The sequence below is a fragment of the Alligator sinensis genome, unplaced genomic scaffold (genome assembly GCF_000455745.1).
Source record: "Alligator sinensis unplaced genomic scaffold, ASM45574v1 scaffold832_1, whole genome shotgun sequence".
In the NCBI taxonomy this organism is placed as follows: Eukaryota; Metazoa; Chordata; order Crocodylia; family Alligatoridae; genus Alligator; species Alligator sinensis.
This window is the reverse complement of record NW_005842057.1, coordinates 2,191,139-2,208,886: the sequence shown is the minus strand read 5'-3', so window position 1 is coordinate 2,208,886 and position 17,748 is coordinate 2,191,139.

Genomic DNA, 17,748 nt, shown 5'->3' with positions numbered 1-17,748 from the left:
TGCTGAACTCATTAAAATAATCACAGTAGAGAAGTAGGACAAACTGAAAATATACAATCTGATAAAGCAAGGTCACAAGATAAACATGTCACAAGTTTAAATATGATGTTATTTTATTGTAATACATCTACTAAAGACCTTTATAGTACAGACATTTCTACTTCTAGCTTCTCCAGCAATTCTGCAGCAAGGAACAACTACATGTATTAAATATAACCAAAACATAGCAAAATAATAGAAGATGTAAGAAAATAGTTGAAAACTGAAATTTGTGTTGCTACACAGACTATATATAAACTGTAACTTTTAAAGATCTGGGTCCATATCTCACAGCACTCTGCTAGTCTTTAATAAATAATGATGATGATATGCTACCTTTGCAATGCACATGAAACTCCCATTGCTGTCAGTGTGAGTTCTGAGTATAGACTGATGGCAGGATACTACCGTGACAGAGATGAATTCTCCATTAGAATAAAATGGGCAGGGTCTGCTTCAGTCAGCAGATTTCACAGACACAACAGACATATCTCAGGGGCCCATGGAAAGAGGTCCTGTCTTGGCTGGTTGAATGGATATCGGACAGGGAAAGACACTTCAAGGAGACTTGAACAGAGATAAAACCAATTTGGGTAGAGCATGTGAGAAGGTCCCAGCAGAAAAACCCTATAATAATAATTATGTAAGTATTTAATGTGTATCATGTACCATTTGAAAATTTCTTTTTCTATTTGGGATGGGCAGTCACCATTTGTCATTCCTTTGAGACTAACAGCAGAGATAGGGAGGTGTTATGTGGTGATTGGCCAACTGCATGATAGCCAGCTTCTATTCTGGCTTCCTGAGAGAACAGTTTAATGCTATGTGTTATTTGGTTTTAGATGAAACAAGGAGAAGGTAAACCCAAGAAATGGGAGCAGTGACTGCTCCAGATGCTCTGTTTCCAAAAGTATGTGGTAAACACAGGATTAGAGGTTTGATTCGATGACAGTAGTATATAGGAAAGAAAATTGGCTGAAATAGCACAAAGGTACACAGCCAGCACGTCAGCCTGAGAAAGTGCAATGGTTTCTCTGACTACGTCCCTTAGGAAAAACTTTTTGGGTCGAGTGCTAGCTTAGAAGAGGCTTGCAATTGAGAACAATGAAACTGCCACCCTGTTGTTCGATTTCTATTGTGTTCGGCGAAAAAGGTACTTTTTATTGTAAAATAAATGGAATTAAAGCAAAGAAACACTTAACTCTATTTTCATTTTTTTTCTCCTTTGAAACAATCTGTAAAATCTTAAATTTTGGTTAATTGCTTACTATAAGAGGAGATTCTGCAAAGATCACTGAAAACAATGAAAATTCAGTGAACTCAAATATTATCGTTAAGCTTCTTTGTGATTGACTGATTATAATGAGCCATTTTGTAGTGAATGAGTAGTAGAAAAAGCATATATTTGAGAGTAAAAGCAAAACCATTAGAGCAGCTGGCCAGGAAATGTATGCTGAATGAAAAGTATTAGAGCTGTGTGAAGCTTCGGTCCCCGATTCAATTTGGCAGAGATTTGGCCCAATTCGGTAGCTGAATCTCTGAATCCAGATCTAATCAGAGGACCCTTTAATATCTCTGAATCAAATCAGAACCCTCCGAATTGGTTCAGAGAGATTTGGAGAGTCGGACATGGAGACAGCTTTAAATGTTTTTTCTACATACCTCTAGGTAGCAGGGGCTCATGAGTGCTGTGATGCTGGGACTCATGGAATGCCCCACAGAAGCGGGGAAGGCTCCCCAGCGCACTTGGCAGCAGACCTGGAAGTGGACCAGAAGCACTTCCAATCCACTTCCAGGGGGGCTCCCTGTGTCCCCCCAGCTCAGTGACTGGTGCCTCCTGGGTCGGAGAGGGCACTCGGGGTCCCCCCTGCACCAGATCACTGAGCCAGGGGTGGGGGGACACCCAGCACGCTCCCCGGCAGACCCGGAAGTGGACCAGGAGTACTTCCAGTCCACTTCCGGGTTTGCCGCCGAGCGTGGAGGGCGCCCCCACACTCCTGTGGGACACTTCATGCACTCCAGCATCGCAGCATTCATCGTACCGTGCTGGTACCGCAAAGTATGTAGAAAAAACTTTTAAAGCTGTGTCTATGTCCAAATTGCTGATTCTCTGAATCAGCGTTGAATCTTCCGATTTGGATTTGGCCAAATTGAATCAGGGACAGTGATCCAAACCAATGAATTGAATCGCTGTCCCTGATTTGGGCCAAATCCGAATCAAATAGGGCCCGCTTTGCACACCCCTAAAAAGTATGACTAGGAAGTTTGTTAACCTTTATTTTAGTGACCACATCCAACCCAAATGTAAAATGCAAGGCATAGGACACCAACTTCAGTTTATCTGAAAACATACAGATGACAATAGCAAGAGTGTTCAGTGGACAGGGGAGTGAGAACAATCATCAGTAATCAGTTTTCATAAAATAAGTAAATAATAACAGGAAACATCACCTTTTTCTGTCCTCTTTCTCTTTCTTTATGGTGTTATGTGAGATTATTCGACAATCTGTGTCTAAAATTGTCAAGGCTGGTGATCGGACCTTGGGTGATATGGTTTATGGATGTGCAGCTTTTTGACATCTTGCCAGGCAGGGATTCATATTTAGAAGGCGAGATTTGGAAAATCAGGCTCCTTAATGGTATGGCAAGTTTGGATACCCCAAATCCCTAGTCACTTTTGAAAATGTTGGCGCAGATTTTCACCAGCAAGTGCTGCTATAAAATTGTATTTTTCTTAATAATAATATTAGGTTTGTAGTTTAACTAACAGGTGCCCCTAGCAACATGTATTGCTCCTTTACAGCTTTTACATAGCACAGTTTAAATATCGCTACAAATACTTACTGGTGCAAATGCAAATTAAAAGTACTTATTGATGAAGCAAAAGTACAATCTAATTACTTAATGATAATAATTTGGCAAAATTGTTCTTGCACAATACCATATAAAGTAATAGAAGAAATCGTCTAGTAGTTATTTTTTTCTGCTTGCTTTGGATATTTCATGGTAACGTATTTGTAAACTTTTAATTTCATGTTGGATTTCTTACTTACGCTGTGTTTTGGATAAGTGTATTACTTTTAAAACTAGCTACCATTGCATACAAAGCACTGGAAAAAGTTCTGGATTTAAATGTAATAGCATTTAAGATAATCTCTAATACTGCGAGCATGCTTTTTAACCTTAGGGTCATGAAACTGCTTTTGGAGGCTGTGAAATTTTATACAGAACATAAGCTGTTTCTAGTCCTTCTGGTTGTGAAGATAACTTCCTGAAAGTAAATAGTTACTGTAGCTAAGTTTATGGACTACATTGCTTTTGGGAACTCATTAAATTGTCAGACAGTACCTGTATATGATATTTTTCTAATGTGAAGTTTAAAAATGTACATGCATTTCTTTCTTTGGAGTTATATATAGGGAATAACAATTAGAGAAAATCAATTGTTAAGTATTACAGAACTTGTGAGGAGTTGTATGGGACTGAGAGCACAAAAGAAAAAGGGCACTGGAGTTGTACATAACAACTTAAGAACATATAGGGACTGCCATTTACTGGGCAAGACCATCAGTCCATCTTGCGTAGTATATCTTGTGTCACAGTGGCAGAGAGTGGATGCTGAAAGGGAGAGTGAACTGGGTATGACCAGGGTTCTTTCCCAGTTCCTCTCCCATTTGTAGCCTTCAGCATTAATTGGAGTCAGAAAGATAAAGTATTTTTTCAGTTCGAGTATGGAGTGCTGAGATTTTTTAAATTTTAATGGGTTGCAGCTTCTGACAGAGAAGCCAGGTACCTCTTGTTTTGAAGCCAAATGCCATGTTGAAAAATATCTTATGGATCTGCTGACTTTCATAGATTCATAGATGTTAGGGTCGGAAGGGACCTCAATAGATCATTGAGTCCGACCCCCTGCATAGGCAGGAGTCCGACCCCCTGCATAGGCAGGAAAGAGGGCTGGGTGTAGATGACCCCAGCTAGATGCTTATCTAACCTCCTCTTGAAGACCCCCAGGGTAGGGGAGAGCACCACCTCCCTTGGGAGCCCGTTCCAGACCCTGGCCACTCTAACTGTGAAGAAGTTCTTCCTAATGTCCAGTCTAAATCAGCTCTCTGCTAGCTTGTGGCCATTATTTCTTGTAACCCCCGGGGGCGTCTTGGTGAATAAAACCTCACCAATTCCCTTCTGTGTCCCCATGATGGCAGCCCCATATAGGCAGCCACAAGGTCGCCTCACCACCTTCTCTTGCGGAGGCTGAAGAGGTCCAGGTGCCCCAGTCTCTCCTCGTAGGGTTTGGTCTGCAGGCCCTTAACCATACGAGTGGCCCTTCTCTGAACCCTCTCCAGGTTATCCGCATCCCTCTTGAAGTGCGGCGCCCAGAATTGCACGCAGTACTCCAACTGCTGTCTGACCAGCGCCCGATAGAGGGGAAATATCACCTCCTTGGATCTATTCGTCATGCATCTGCTGATGCACGATAAAGTGCCATTGGCTTTTCTGATGGCTTCGTCACACTGCCGACTCATGTTCATCTTGGAGTCCACTAGGACTCCAAGATCCCTTTCCACTTCCGTGCCACCCAGCAGGTCATTCCCTAGGCTGTAGGTGTGCTGGACATTTTTCCTCCCTAGGTGCAGCACTTTGCATTTCTCCTTGTTCAACTGCATTCTGTTGTTTTCTGCCCACTTGTCCAACCTGTCCAGGTCTGCTTGCAGCTGTTCCCTGCCCTCCGGCGTGTCCACTTCTCCCCGTAGCTTTGTGTCATCTGCAAACTTGGACAGAGTACATTTCACTCCCTCGTCCAAGGAGTGATGCGCTATGACTTTTTTTGGCAAGAGACCGATGCTTCCCTGGATTTGTTCATTATGGATGCATCTACACATGTGCTTTAATTCACATGAGCCTATTTTAATGTGCATTAAAAAGTCACAAAAACCCTGCGCTCTTTAGCTAATGCATATTAAAGGCTAATGCACTTTTTTCTAGTAAATCACAATGGAGGGCACTTTTATACGTGTTCCGGGGGTGGGGAGAATGGCACTTTATTTAGAGTGGCTCCGAGAGCCACTCACCCAAGACTCGGCAGTGCTTTGAGTAATCAGTGTCCCCACACTTAAAAATGGTGAGGGTGTGCTTGAAGTAACGCTCATTCAACAAGCTTAGTTTAAGCACCCTTGCCACCATTTTTAAAGTGCAGGGACTCTGATGAATGAGACACAGGAGGCTGCTGGAGCGCAGAAATTGCCATTCTCTAGCTCTGGAATTCCAGTGTGTTGGAGCAGCCTCTGTGCTCTTGTATAGGTGCCCAGAGGTACTAAATTTAATGTACTTTACCTAAAGTGCATTAATGAATGTGTACACACACCCAATGATCATTTCGGGAAAATAAATGATTGTTTAGAACTGTTTATTTGGCTTGTGAGAACTGTCGCTGCTTGACTACCCCTGGTGACTGGAAAGAGTCAAGCAGTAGGGAAGTTGACAGGCATTCATTCTCCTAGAAGAAATTCTCCCAGGAACAAACTCTAATAGGTTGGAGATGGGTTTTTTTCTTTATAAAAACCACCATTTTTGTTCTGAGAGTAACTGTATGAATGCCTGTACACTTTTGATTTCTACTAGAGTAGTTGTGAATCTTGTAGCAGAAATATAATGACTGTACATAGTCATTGATGCCAACAGGACTAGTATTGGGCTCTAAATGAATATAGAACCTTTACAGAGGTGTTAAGTAACCCCACTGATTTCAGGAGTCACTCCAGATACATGCTGGTGTTTAACTGAGATCTTTGTGAAAGAAGATACAGGTACAATACTTTTTATATATAACACACAGAGAATTGAGATCTGATTCAGATACCTTATGAAAGGCTTTACTACAGGACAAGTTGTGCATTCCCCTAATCTCTAATTTACACAGGGAGCAACTTTCTCAATCAGTATTGCTGACAGCTGTGGGACTAGGGTAATCAGATTCCTCACTCAGGTGAGTAACAGCACCTATCCATCCATGACTTATTTATAATGAATCTTTATCTGGGAGGGAGCTCCATTTTGAATATATGAAATGAGCCCAGATTAAAACAGTGGAAGCTAAGAGAAAATTTTCCACAGTTACTCTAAAAGGCTTTTTCTCACTGCTAAAACCCCATCGGTGGTTGATGGGAGCCAATCATCTTGGTGGGCGGTCACCAGTGGGGTCCCTCAAGGCTCTGTCCTAGGGCCTATACAGTTTAACATCTTCATCAATGATGTGGACATTGGTGTCAGAAGCAGACTGGCCAAGTTTGCTGATGACACCAAACTCTGGGGTAAAGCATCCACACTTGAGGACAGGAGGGTGATCCAGGCAGATCTTGACAGGCTCAGCAAATGGGCGGGCGAAAACCTGGTGGTGTTCAACACCAAAAAATGCAAGGTTCTCCACCTTGGGAGGAAAAACCTGCAGCATGCTTATAGGCTTGACAGTGCTATGCTGGTTAGTGCTATAGATGAAAGGGACTTTGGGGTCATGATTGACCACAAAATGAACATAACCCTGAAGGCTCAATGTGATGCTGCAGCTAGTAAAGCGAGCAAAACGCTGGCTTGCATCCATAGATGCTTCTCAAGCAAATCCTGGGATGTCATTTTTCCGTTGTACTCAGCCTTGGTGAGGCCATAGCTGGAGTACTGCATCCAGGTTTGGGCTTCACAATTCAAAAAGGATTTGGAGAAGCTTGAGAGGGTGCAGAGAAGAGCCACGCGCATGATCAGAGGTCAGGAAAACAGATCTTATGAAGAGAGGCTGAGAGCCGTGGTACTCTTCAGCCTGGAAAAGCGCACTCAGGGGTGATCTGGTGGCCACCTATAAGTTTATCAGGGGTGCTCATCAGGATCTGGGGGAGCATCTGTTCACCAGAGCGCCCCAAGGCATGACAAGATCGAATGGTCACAAACTCTGCTGCGACTGATTCCGGCTGGACGTAAGAAAGAACTTCTTCTTCACTGTCCAAGCCCCCAAGGTTTGGAATAGACTGCCGCCTGAGACGGTTCAAGCACCCACTTTGAACACCTTCAAGATGCATTTGGATGCTTATCTTGCTGGGATCCTATGATCCTGCTGACTTCCTGCCCCTAGGGCAGGGGCTGGATTCGATGATCCTCTGGGGTCCCTTCCAGCCCAAACGTCTGTGAAATCTATGAAATAAAACAAACAAACAAAAATCTGTTTTGGGTTATTTTGTTTTGGGTTATTTTGTTTTTGTTTTTTTTTAAATCTCAAGGTACCTCTTGTGTGTCAGCTATTCTGAAGCAAAGGGTGTGTCTACAAGTGCAAATGCTCCTGGATTACTCTGGAGTAATTTACTCTGGAGCAAACCCACCCTGGGCAGGCATCTACATGTGCACCCATTTGGAAGTAGATTTGCTGCTCATGGCATGCAATCTGCTCCTGCTCCCTCTGGTCCTGTACCGGCTCCCTGCAGCAGCCAAGGGGAGCTGAAGGCCCTGGTTGCTCCTGTGTGTGGCTAGTGGCCATCTTTAAACGCCATCCCTGCTCCCTGGAAACTGCCTTCCTGGCCTGGAGCAGCTTGCAGAGAATGGTGTCCTTAGGGGGATTAATGCGTGGGCCAGCTGGGCATGAGCCAAGGGGCCCCTGCCAGTTTGGGGCCCTGGGATCCTCATCAGCAGGGAAGTGAAAGTGGGGGTTTTAAAACCCCCACTTTCACATTTATTTCCCTGCTGTAGCTGGGAGTGGGGCCCCTCCCCCAATGGGGCTGGGGTGGGGGGGGCAGAGTGGGGCCATGCTGGCTGGGAGTGCAGCACAGCACCACGCCAGGCTGGGAATGCTGCTCCTCTGCAGCCAGGTGGTGGTGATGGAGGGTGGGCCTTGGGGGACTATAGCCCCCCAAAATTCACCTTTGCCCCCTGTAGCCACTCCTCCAAGCACTGCCACCTGCCTGCACGGACATAGCCAGGCAGCAGCTCCCTGCTGGTCAGTGCAATAGGACTGGTGGGGAGTGAGATGGAGCTGTGGATGGCTTATGGTGGGGTGGGGGAGGAGACTGGGCTGCTTCAGAGTGACTGAGTGAGGGAGGGGGAAGGTCCTGTTGGGGGAAAGTATGTGGCTGGTGGTGTGTATGTGCATTTTTGTGTGCGTGTCTGCTTGTGTGTGTGTGCATCTGTGTGTGTGTTTGGCCATAGCAGGGGAGAGGGGGTGGGGAGCAGGGAGAAGAGGGGGCCATGTGCCCCCCCCACCCCCAGTCCAGCAGGGTCCACCCACCCTCCCCTATCAGCACCAAGAGGGGAAGGGGCCTCTTCCCCACCAACAACCCAGCTCCCATGGGAAGAGGGGACTTCCAGTTTTGTGTTACGCCCTGGTACACCTTAACCTGCCTCTGATGGTGCCAGAATGCTGTGGCTCTGTCACTGGAGCCTTTGCCTGCTGTGGCATGGATGCTTTAGCCCCAGGCCCCAGGAACAATGTTGACTGCCCTGGGCTTCTGTTAACCACCCTTCTCTCCATGCTGCCCCACTGCAGCAACTGCCACCTGGCCCAGGTCAGTCTTAGACCTGGTGGCCCTCCCATACAGCGCAACCACCTAGCCAGACTTACCACACTGTCCTAGGCCCTCTGCCACCATGATGCTGCTGCCCAGACCCTGTGTTGCCATCCAGACCTTGGCCTGGGGCCAGCTGGAGTGGGACCTGGTGGCCAGAGGCTAGCTACAGGTGGCCCAGGGTGCTTCCGGGCCTGGCAGGTGTCTGTAGTACCCAGCATAGCACAATGGCATGGACTTGCCAGCCTTGTGGCAATGTGATCCCGGGGACCAGTGCTGGGGTCTGGACAGGCTTCCGCACCTGGCCTCAGACTTCTGCTGGGAGACGCACTGGCCAAAGGCTGGCTGCAGGTGGCCTAGGGCCCCAGTGTCCATACAGGCTTTTAATGGTCATGGGGCAGGCAAAGAACCACCTCAGCCCTTGGGCTGGATAAACTAGGCTGAGGGTTCCCCCTTGGTGGTGGGGCTGATTGGGAAATACAGGTATTAAAAAGAAAAAAAACCCCCACAGAAAAAACGTGGGGCAGGGCATGGTCCAGGGCAACCTGAGGTGGGGGTCCTCCAAAGGGATGCTCTGCTAGACAGCCATAGTGTCTCTATGGCTGCGCCTTGCACTGGTGCTGAAGAACACTGCCTCCCCATGGAGGGCATCCTGGAGCAGTTCAGTCTGCAGCCTGATGGGGCTGGGCTCTGTCCCAGGTAAGTATGGTGTGGGTGCCAGGGACTGTGGGTATGGTGGGGGGATGGGCTGCTCAGGAGGGGTGGGTACCCCACCTGGCCCCCGCATGGCCCACAGCCAGCAGCAGTGGCCATTGGGGTGCTCAGGGCCCTCCTGGCACAGCCCCCCCCGCCATGCCGCAGGGCAGTGCGGTGCAGCCCCGGCTGCCTGGCAACTGGTGCTGCCTGTGCTAAATTGTACAGCCCGACCCAGCTCGGCACTGGGCCGTGTGCCTTTGGGCAGCTCTGGGCTGCTCATGGGGACTACATGTGCTGGGCTGTGTCCTGCCTCCATGGAACTGGCTTAGCCTGATGGCGAGTGGGGCCTGTGCATGCAGGAATCAGCCTGGTGCAACATGCAGTCCCCGAGAGTGGTGCTGGGCCCCAGGTAACAGCTCTAGAGGCCCGGAGCTGCTCGAAGGCACATGGCACTGTGCTGAGCTGCACCCACCTGATGTGGCACAGGCAGTGCCAGGTAGGAGCTGCCCCAAGCCACAGGGGGGCTGTGCCAGGATGGCCCCCAAGTGCCCTGATGGCTGCTGCTGCTGCAGGGAAGGGCATATGGGCCCTGTGAGGGGAAGCTGTGGGCCCTGTGAGGGGAAGCTGTGGCCCTGGGGGGGGGAGGCAGTCCATGTGCTGTGCGGGGGGTGGGCATGCATGCTGTGGGGTGGCAGGGGACCCACCCCATACCCACAGCCTTCCCATACCCACAGTCCCCCCACAGCACCCACACCCACAGTTCCCCTACAAACTACCCACATCCCCAAGCCACCCCCACAAACCGCTCACCCACAAGACCAGCCACAACCCCAAACCGCACACAAGCCTCCGGACCCCACCCCCACAAACCGTACACCCACCCACAAACTCCCCCAACCCTGCCTTCCAAATTGCTTTACACCTGTAAATATATCAATAAAACATTGCCCAACTGATCTCTCTGTATATAGTGGCATTTCTTTTTAATAGTGAAAGAACACTATTTGTGGTAAACAGGGCAGAAGTGTAAAATGTGGCTGAAGCAGAAGTTTGTATATGTATTTGTATTCTCCAAACTTTTCCCCACCAAAATCTGGACCTAAATCTGGATTTGAACTTTTTCATAGCACCTAACTTTCATACCTAGTTAAATTATAAACTCTGAATCAGAATATAAGTTGTAAAGGGTACTAGACACCAAATACAAAACTTTTTTATTACATGGCATTTCTGCAGTATTTTGTTTTTGTCTTTTCTTTCAATGTTCTCTCTTTTACATTTGCTTCTTATCTTCTTTCCATTTCATTACACAACTTTTTTGAACAGCTTTTTAAAATTAAATATAGAATAATGTGTTAATGTTGCCATAGTGGATATGAACATATTGACTTAATTGGATGGAAAATGGAACTTATAAAGGAATGGATTACTAATGTATAAGAAGCTATAATAGACGTGCTGGGGACAACACACAGAATGACAAGTCACTTTAAGAAGTTGTGTTGCTATGAGACCCTTTTACAACAAAGGGTAATAATAATATGCCTTTTAATTTTAAACAGGAAATAGTAAATGGATGAATGTTGATTAATGAACAAAGGCATTAGAGATTTGTCTACATGAATGATCAGGTTAAACATTTTACTGGAGCAGGTTAAACATTTTCATGGCCACAGTATTAATGTATGCTGTGACTCTGAATTATCATTTGAGAACTTATTTATTATTTTATAATTAATAATTGTTAATTTCATAAGTAGAATTACTTTTATTTGAACTGTAACTGGCATTTTCATAATACTTAACTGCATACAGCCTGACTTGCAAATTGATAAACACTTTTAGCAGGAACTCATTAGGTGAAAAATGGTTTTCCCACTTGCAATTTTTTTTGAGATTTCACATTTTTCTTGTTCTGTATTAGTATCTAACCAAGATTTTTTGAGATTATTTTGTGGAAGAGACAGAGAACATGCCCAGAATGCACAATAGACCTATGGTTAGTGCCCTCCCTTGTAGCAGATGTAGGAGATGCACATTTCAGTCCTTGGCTTGTAAGAAGCCAGGATTTGAGCCTCAAAAGGAAATGCATAACCACTTGGCTGTTGGCTGATCTGCACTCTCTCTGCATCTCTCATATTGCCCAGAAACTCCACTGTAAACTTGATGGACCTTTCCCAATGAACATTTAATCAAAACTGGAAGATTACTGTGAACAGTTCCGTTTTTGACATATTATCAAGTTTCAATGAAAAACTATTTTGGCAATAAATTACTGACCTTTTTTACACACAATTCTGTGTGTGTGTGTACATGTATATGTTTATGTATATGTATGTATGTATAGATATATATCCAGTACCCAGCATTGTAAGCAGCTTAATAAGCTTGCCACTATGTCCTAAAATTTTCTTTTGTTACATTTTGATTTATTACCTCTTAATAACATACAAAATTATCTATTGCTTACTAAAACTCATGCCTGAAATTAAACAAATTCAGAAGACATATTTAATGAGTAATTGGCAAGCTAAAATTACTTAATTGATGTGGGTATAATATTTCATGTATCTTAATGTTATTGCAAGAGGTTGATTGGTTGGTTTAGTTTGGTTGGTTGGTTTTCTTTCTTTTTCACTGTAGTATAAAGCAGGTTTTCCTAGGTTTTTTGGAGAAAAGATCTTACTAGAGGTGCACATAGGATCATTTTCATGTCAGTTCAGCATCTCATCCCTCTTAAATCAGGTTGTCATTATTTCTGTATCCTTTTGTTGATCTGCAATATTGAAGGTGTCCAGTTACCTTTTTAAAGACAAATTTATGAAGATATGATAGCACTTAACTATAAAAGCAAAATATTAATAAGTGCAACAAATAAAAAAGAAAGATCATGTGATTAACTTTGCCTTAGTGAAAGGGCCTGATAATGAGAGTAAAGGAAAATAAATGGTTTTATTTTGTTTCCAGAGACATATATTTATTGTAATGAAATGTGAATGTTGATAGGGGTAGCACTGTAGTTTCAGTTTTTTTGTTTAATTCTTGAAAAAAGCTTTTTTTATTTTGACAAGGAATGATAAGCAAATCAGACAGGAGGACACTAAGGCCAACACTTCAGGAGGTTTTTTTTGAAAAATAGATGCTCAGAGACTCAATCTGGAAGCAGTCTAATGCCAAAAGATGTAACATTCTCTTCTTCTGTTCCTTCCCCGTCCCCCTTTATTTTTCTACAAAATATCTGACATGCACTCACAAATTACACAAGAGAACTCCTGTTCCTACATCTTATATAGATCTGATGCATTCTACTTTAAAAAAAATAAAAATAAAAAGCTACTTGTATGTTAGCCAACCTTTAAAAAAATGGCATTTTGTCAAGTAGGAATTTACTTTTAACATTACCGTGATTCCATTTAGTGGTGTGACTGGTCAGTGCTGTACCGTAGGTAGGATTTGGTGGACAGGGTGGGATGTCACCACTTTTTTGCCACCGACATGTGTGTCAAACAGCCATGTAAACATTTGTTTTCAGCAGCGACAAAAGGAAGTGACATCTATGCTCTCCCCCCCAGCCTCCCAGCAGCAAATCCCCAGCTGTTAGTCTTATGCTGTGTGCCACCGTTGCTTCTCTGCCCTCATCACTGCTGGAGCCAAGGTAGGGTAGGTGCAGGGTGAAACTACTGGGTTTGGGAGATGCATCTTTACCAGCAACTTTCCAAAAAAGTTTGATTTCACTCAAGAGGCTCACAAAAGAGGTTGAGGATAAAAGGGTGAACCCTTTTCTAAACACAAATTTCTTTGCTGGTCACCAACAGGAATAAGGACAATTCTGAAAAGGGTAAGTGGATATATGAGTAGGTTTACTTTTAGCATGCATCTTCAAAGCTTTCCTCAGTGCAATGCCTCTCCATGTAATAACACTAAGAGTTAACGAGTATTGCAGCAGTTTCTACTTTTAAGAATATTATATATCTTCTTCTGCCATGCAGCAATCATGCTATTAAGGGCAAAAACAAAACAGCCAAGTTCCTGTCAACACTGCCCACATCACCATTCCCTCATTTACCTCAGACTCAAGAAGTCAGTAATTCTCTGTCAAGCGCAGAGTCTGTTGAATCAAGGCACAGCGAGTCAGCTCAGTTGGTAGCTAGCTGTTGTCCCACGGCACTAGAGGGATGGTGCTCTGATTGATAGTTTTTTAGCCTTTTTGAATGTTCTCAGCACCATCAATTAATGATGGACCCAAACCCACCAGGAGGATCACCAGTGGTGAGCATCTGGTCCCAGCTGTATTCTCAGCCTCAGGTAAAGTAACCATGAAGCAACTCAGATGCTTAAGGAATTTTTTAAAATTCTGGCCTTGGTGCCAGGATCAAGATGGACACAAATCCATTAAGATTTGTGTTATTTTTATTTTTTTATTTTATTTTAAAACTGTTAACTTGAATAGGACTTGTGTCTTGTTTTTTCTGATTGCATTCTTCCTTCCCGTCCCTATTCCAGTTTCCTTTGTCTGTCTTTCTTTTCTCCAAAGGAAGTGTCAACCCCCCAAAAGGTGAAACTACTGTGTTTGGGAGATGCATCTTTACTAGCAACTTTCCAAAAAAATTAGATCTCACTCACTCAAGAGGTTAGAATAATCATGAGCCTTTGTGTTTTCAGAGGGAAATGAAAAAGCTATGTCTCTTCCCTGGTCTTCCTTGCTAACTTGTGGAAAGACTGAGAGATCTTTCTGTACACTTCATAATTTTTGGTAACTCTCAAATATCCTAGTGATGAACACCATATGACTGGGGGATTTGACAAGTCTGGAACTGGTGGCTGTTAGGGAATAAATATGGAAGCAGAGCCTAACTGTCACTTATATTATCCAAATCTCTTTTTTTAGTCATGGATCAAGAACATTTGCTGAGAAAGAAATCTTACTGAGTGATAACATTACTACTCTGCTTTACTTTCCATAACAACCTCAGATATGCCCTGGGCGGAAACCAGTCATTCATTGAAATGGGTCCTATTCCACACAAATTCATTGGAAAGTTAAATTAAGATGTTTGCCGACAGAGGCATAGGACAGACGCACAGTGAGAGAGAAAACACCATACAGAAGCAGAGCATTTCCCGATAGATTGCTGTTGGTTACTCAGTAAAAAAAAAAAAATCACCTCCAACAGAGAATTTAACAAGGCAAGTGAAAGGTACCCCTGATAATTAGCTAGTTGGAAGACTGAGCCACAGAGCATTTCAAAGTTCTCTAAGGCTAGTCGATTTAATCTGTCATTTTAAGGTCCTGGAACTATCTTCTGACCATGGGTAATACACATTATCAACTTTCTTTCTATAGTTAACTTCTAAGTTCTAACATCTGAGGAAAGCACAGCAAGGAGGAAGCAGAAAAATATCAGAGAATGGACAGTTTGTAGTAACCCACCCAGTTCCTTCAGATTTCAATTTCCATCAAATCCTAAATTATTATTTGCTTTCTTTTGTGTTGACAAACAAGCTATTTCTGATGATAGGGATAATATAGTGTACTGATACTTCTGAGCTTTCAGGTGGCTAGTCTGGCTGGAACTTGGCATGAACTATCAGTTCTGTGCTACCATGACTAGAGTTGATACCCAAGTTGACTTATTTAGAACAGTCTTAGGCTATCTCTACATTGAACTGCAGCATCCAGCATAGATGTACTGTTCGTTTCACCCACTCTTGCATAAAGATTGCCAGAGTGAATACTTGAGTGTGTCAGTCTAGAGCTCTGCTTCCCAAATACTTTACATATGTATCTTTGGACTATTTTAAATGACTATCTAAGCTAGTAAAACTCAACAATGATCACTGAAAGTGAACAAAGTAGGCTGGAGGCATGACCAAAGCAATGTATTTAACCCAGGTATGCTTTATTGTTTTATCTGTGCTTAAAGCTAAATATTCATTCTTTCTTGGAGAATGAATATTGCCTTTGCTAGGATGCTTTAGAGGTTGAGGAGATGAGGTGATAGTGAGTGACCGATGACACGTACATTCACAAATTATTTAGGTAGACTGTGTACACTAGGAATATTGAAATACCAAGCTACCATACTGGCAAAGCATTGCTAATATGAACACAGCTATATCAGCAAAGCTGGGCTGCATACCATTATAGTAAAATCTCCTACCATGAAAAAAACAAGAGATAGTAGCAGCCATGTCCATTTTAGGGGCTTCTGCTGGTACAACTACTTTAGTCTGGGATCACATCTCTTTTCAGCAGGCTGGTTGATGTCTCTATGAAGGCTGCAGTGTAGACATGGCCTTAGTAAGAGGTGATACCTCTAAGAGAGTAAGAGATGAGTGTCTGTCTAAAGGCTTGATTACTGGACTTCATGCTGTGAATCTTTTGAGGGAATGTTAGCTAGTGTTTAATGTACATAGCTGGCAGTCAGGCTACCTAGGGTCTTATTTTTAGCTAGGTCACTCACCTGCTGGGTGAACTTTTGTAACCCATTATCCTCTTTTTGTTTCTCTTTCCTCATTGGTAGAATAATAACAAAAAATTGCCTATATTACAAGTAATATTGTGAGTTTTAATTCATTAGTATTTGTAAAGCAGTTACTGATCTTTAGAGTAAAGGCACTCTTTAAATGAGTACCTTTATTATACAGGTGAAGATAAAGCAGAATATTACAGTAAATTATAGTGAAAAAATATCTTCATTCTATCCAGCCAAAATTATTTAAATAGATTTACTATGCATGTAACAAGAATGAACACCAGTAGGAAGGACCAAAGAAACAGAGGTGTGTTTCTATTACTGTTTTTCTTGATTGAAAATAAACAGCGGACAGAGATTAAAAAAAAAAAATATTGATAGATATTAGTACAGGAGTAAAAACATGAAGGCTAGTTGATATATAATATGATGATAAGTAACAGGGATATTTAGCTATGTGACTACCATATAACAGCTCCAATATTAAAATTTTCAGCTAGCGCTTCCATCTGGGCAGCTATTTCTGAGATGAGAATTTGGCTGATAGGTGTTCTTTTTATTTTCTACACTGGTACCTTTACCTAAGTTACTTAGACAGGAAGCAGGGTAATGATGCACCTTAGACTAACTAAATTAGAGATGCATAAGTATTTGTGAGCAGCAGTTCACTTCATCTGATATCTGTTAAAATAAACTGCTGCTCATTAAAACATATGTGCACCTAATTCAGGTGCACCTTTACCCTGCCTTCTGCCTGTCTTCAGATAAACAGGTTAACTTCCTATCTAGGTTGTCTAGGCATTTTTTAAATTACAGTTGGTAACCTTTTTGGTTAGTGACCAGATAAACATGGAGGCATTATTAAATGAGTATGAGAGATCTTACCTCACTACAGATATGTAAAAGACTGTAAAATCATGTACTTGAGGTGTTTCTAGAAATCACTACACCTCAGCCTCTGAAGGACCAAAGAGGCTAGAGTTGTCTGTGTCTTAAATTGCTTCCCTACTTTCCCATCTTCATGTACATACAACCACTCTGCGATAGACAAAGAAACCTACTGGAATGTAACGACCTTTGTGCTCAACATAAAGTCTAGGATGTCTTTTGTTACCAGCTCATTAACCTTAAAAGTATCCATTATCATCTCTATTTAACCCAATTCGCTACTGAGAAAGGTGTATCAGCACTGGCTGCAAATTCTTCTTGGCAGTTCTTTTCCTTCTTTTGAAAGTAGCTTGTAATGATAAATGTATATTTGATGTCCTGAACACTCCTGATACAATAAATAAATAAATACCTGCCTTGAGGGAGGATGAAAATACATCTTTGCTTCCTTCTTTTCTCCCTTCTACCATAAGGATACACAGAGGGTGCATCTACATGTGCACTTTACTGTGAAGCTGACTAATAATCTACACTTGTGCCTGTTATATAACTATAAATGTTATAGTACTTTCATGCACCAGAATGTATGGTTAGTGACCAGGGCTGATTGGGACATGAGGGTGCTACAGTGTAGGGACTGTCTGTTGGCTAGCCCTGCACTATAGCACCCTCGTGCCCCAGACAGCCCCTTTGCAGCACATTGAGCTAGGGCAAAGCAGCCCTGGGCTGGCAGGCTGATCTCCTGGGCCCCCTGCCAGCCAAGGGCTGCTCCACCCCAGCTCAATATGCTGCAGTCTCAGGAACACATGTAAATATACCAAGGAGAAATAAACTCCTGAATTTATTGCTATGTGCTAATTACACTTGTGGACACACCCAGAGACCACTCAAACCAGCTACATCTAGAGTTAAAAAGTAGTGGTATACAGTGGACATCAAGGACATCAAAAGGTGTAAGATGATCTCTTCCACTGTTATATTTGAACTGATGAGGAATTGAATCAAGTACTGCTAAACTGTGACAAAGAGAATCTATAATCAATTAGACTCTGGTGATTTTACTTTGTACCTATTGTTTCAGAGTCATGGAATAGGTCAGGCCACCCTGGGAA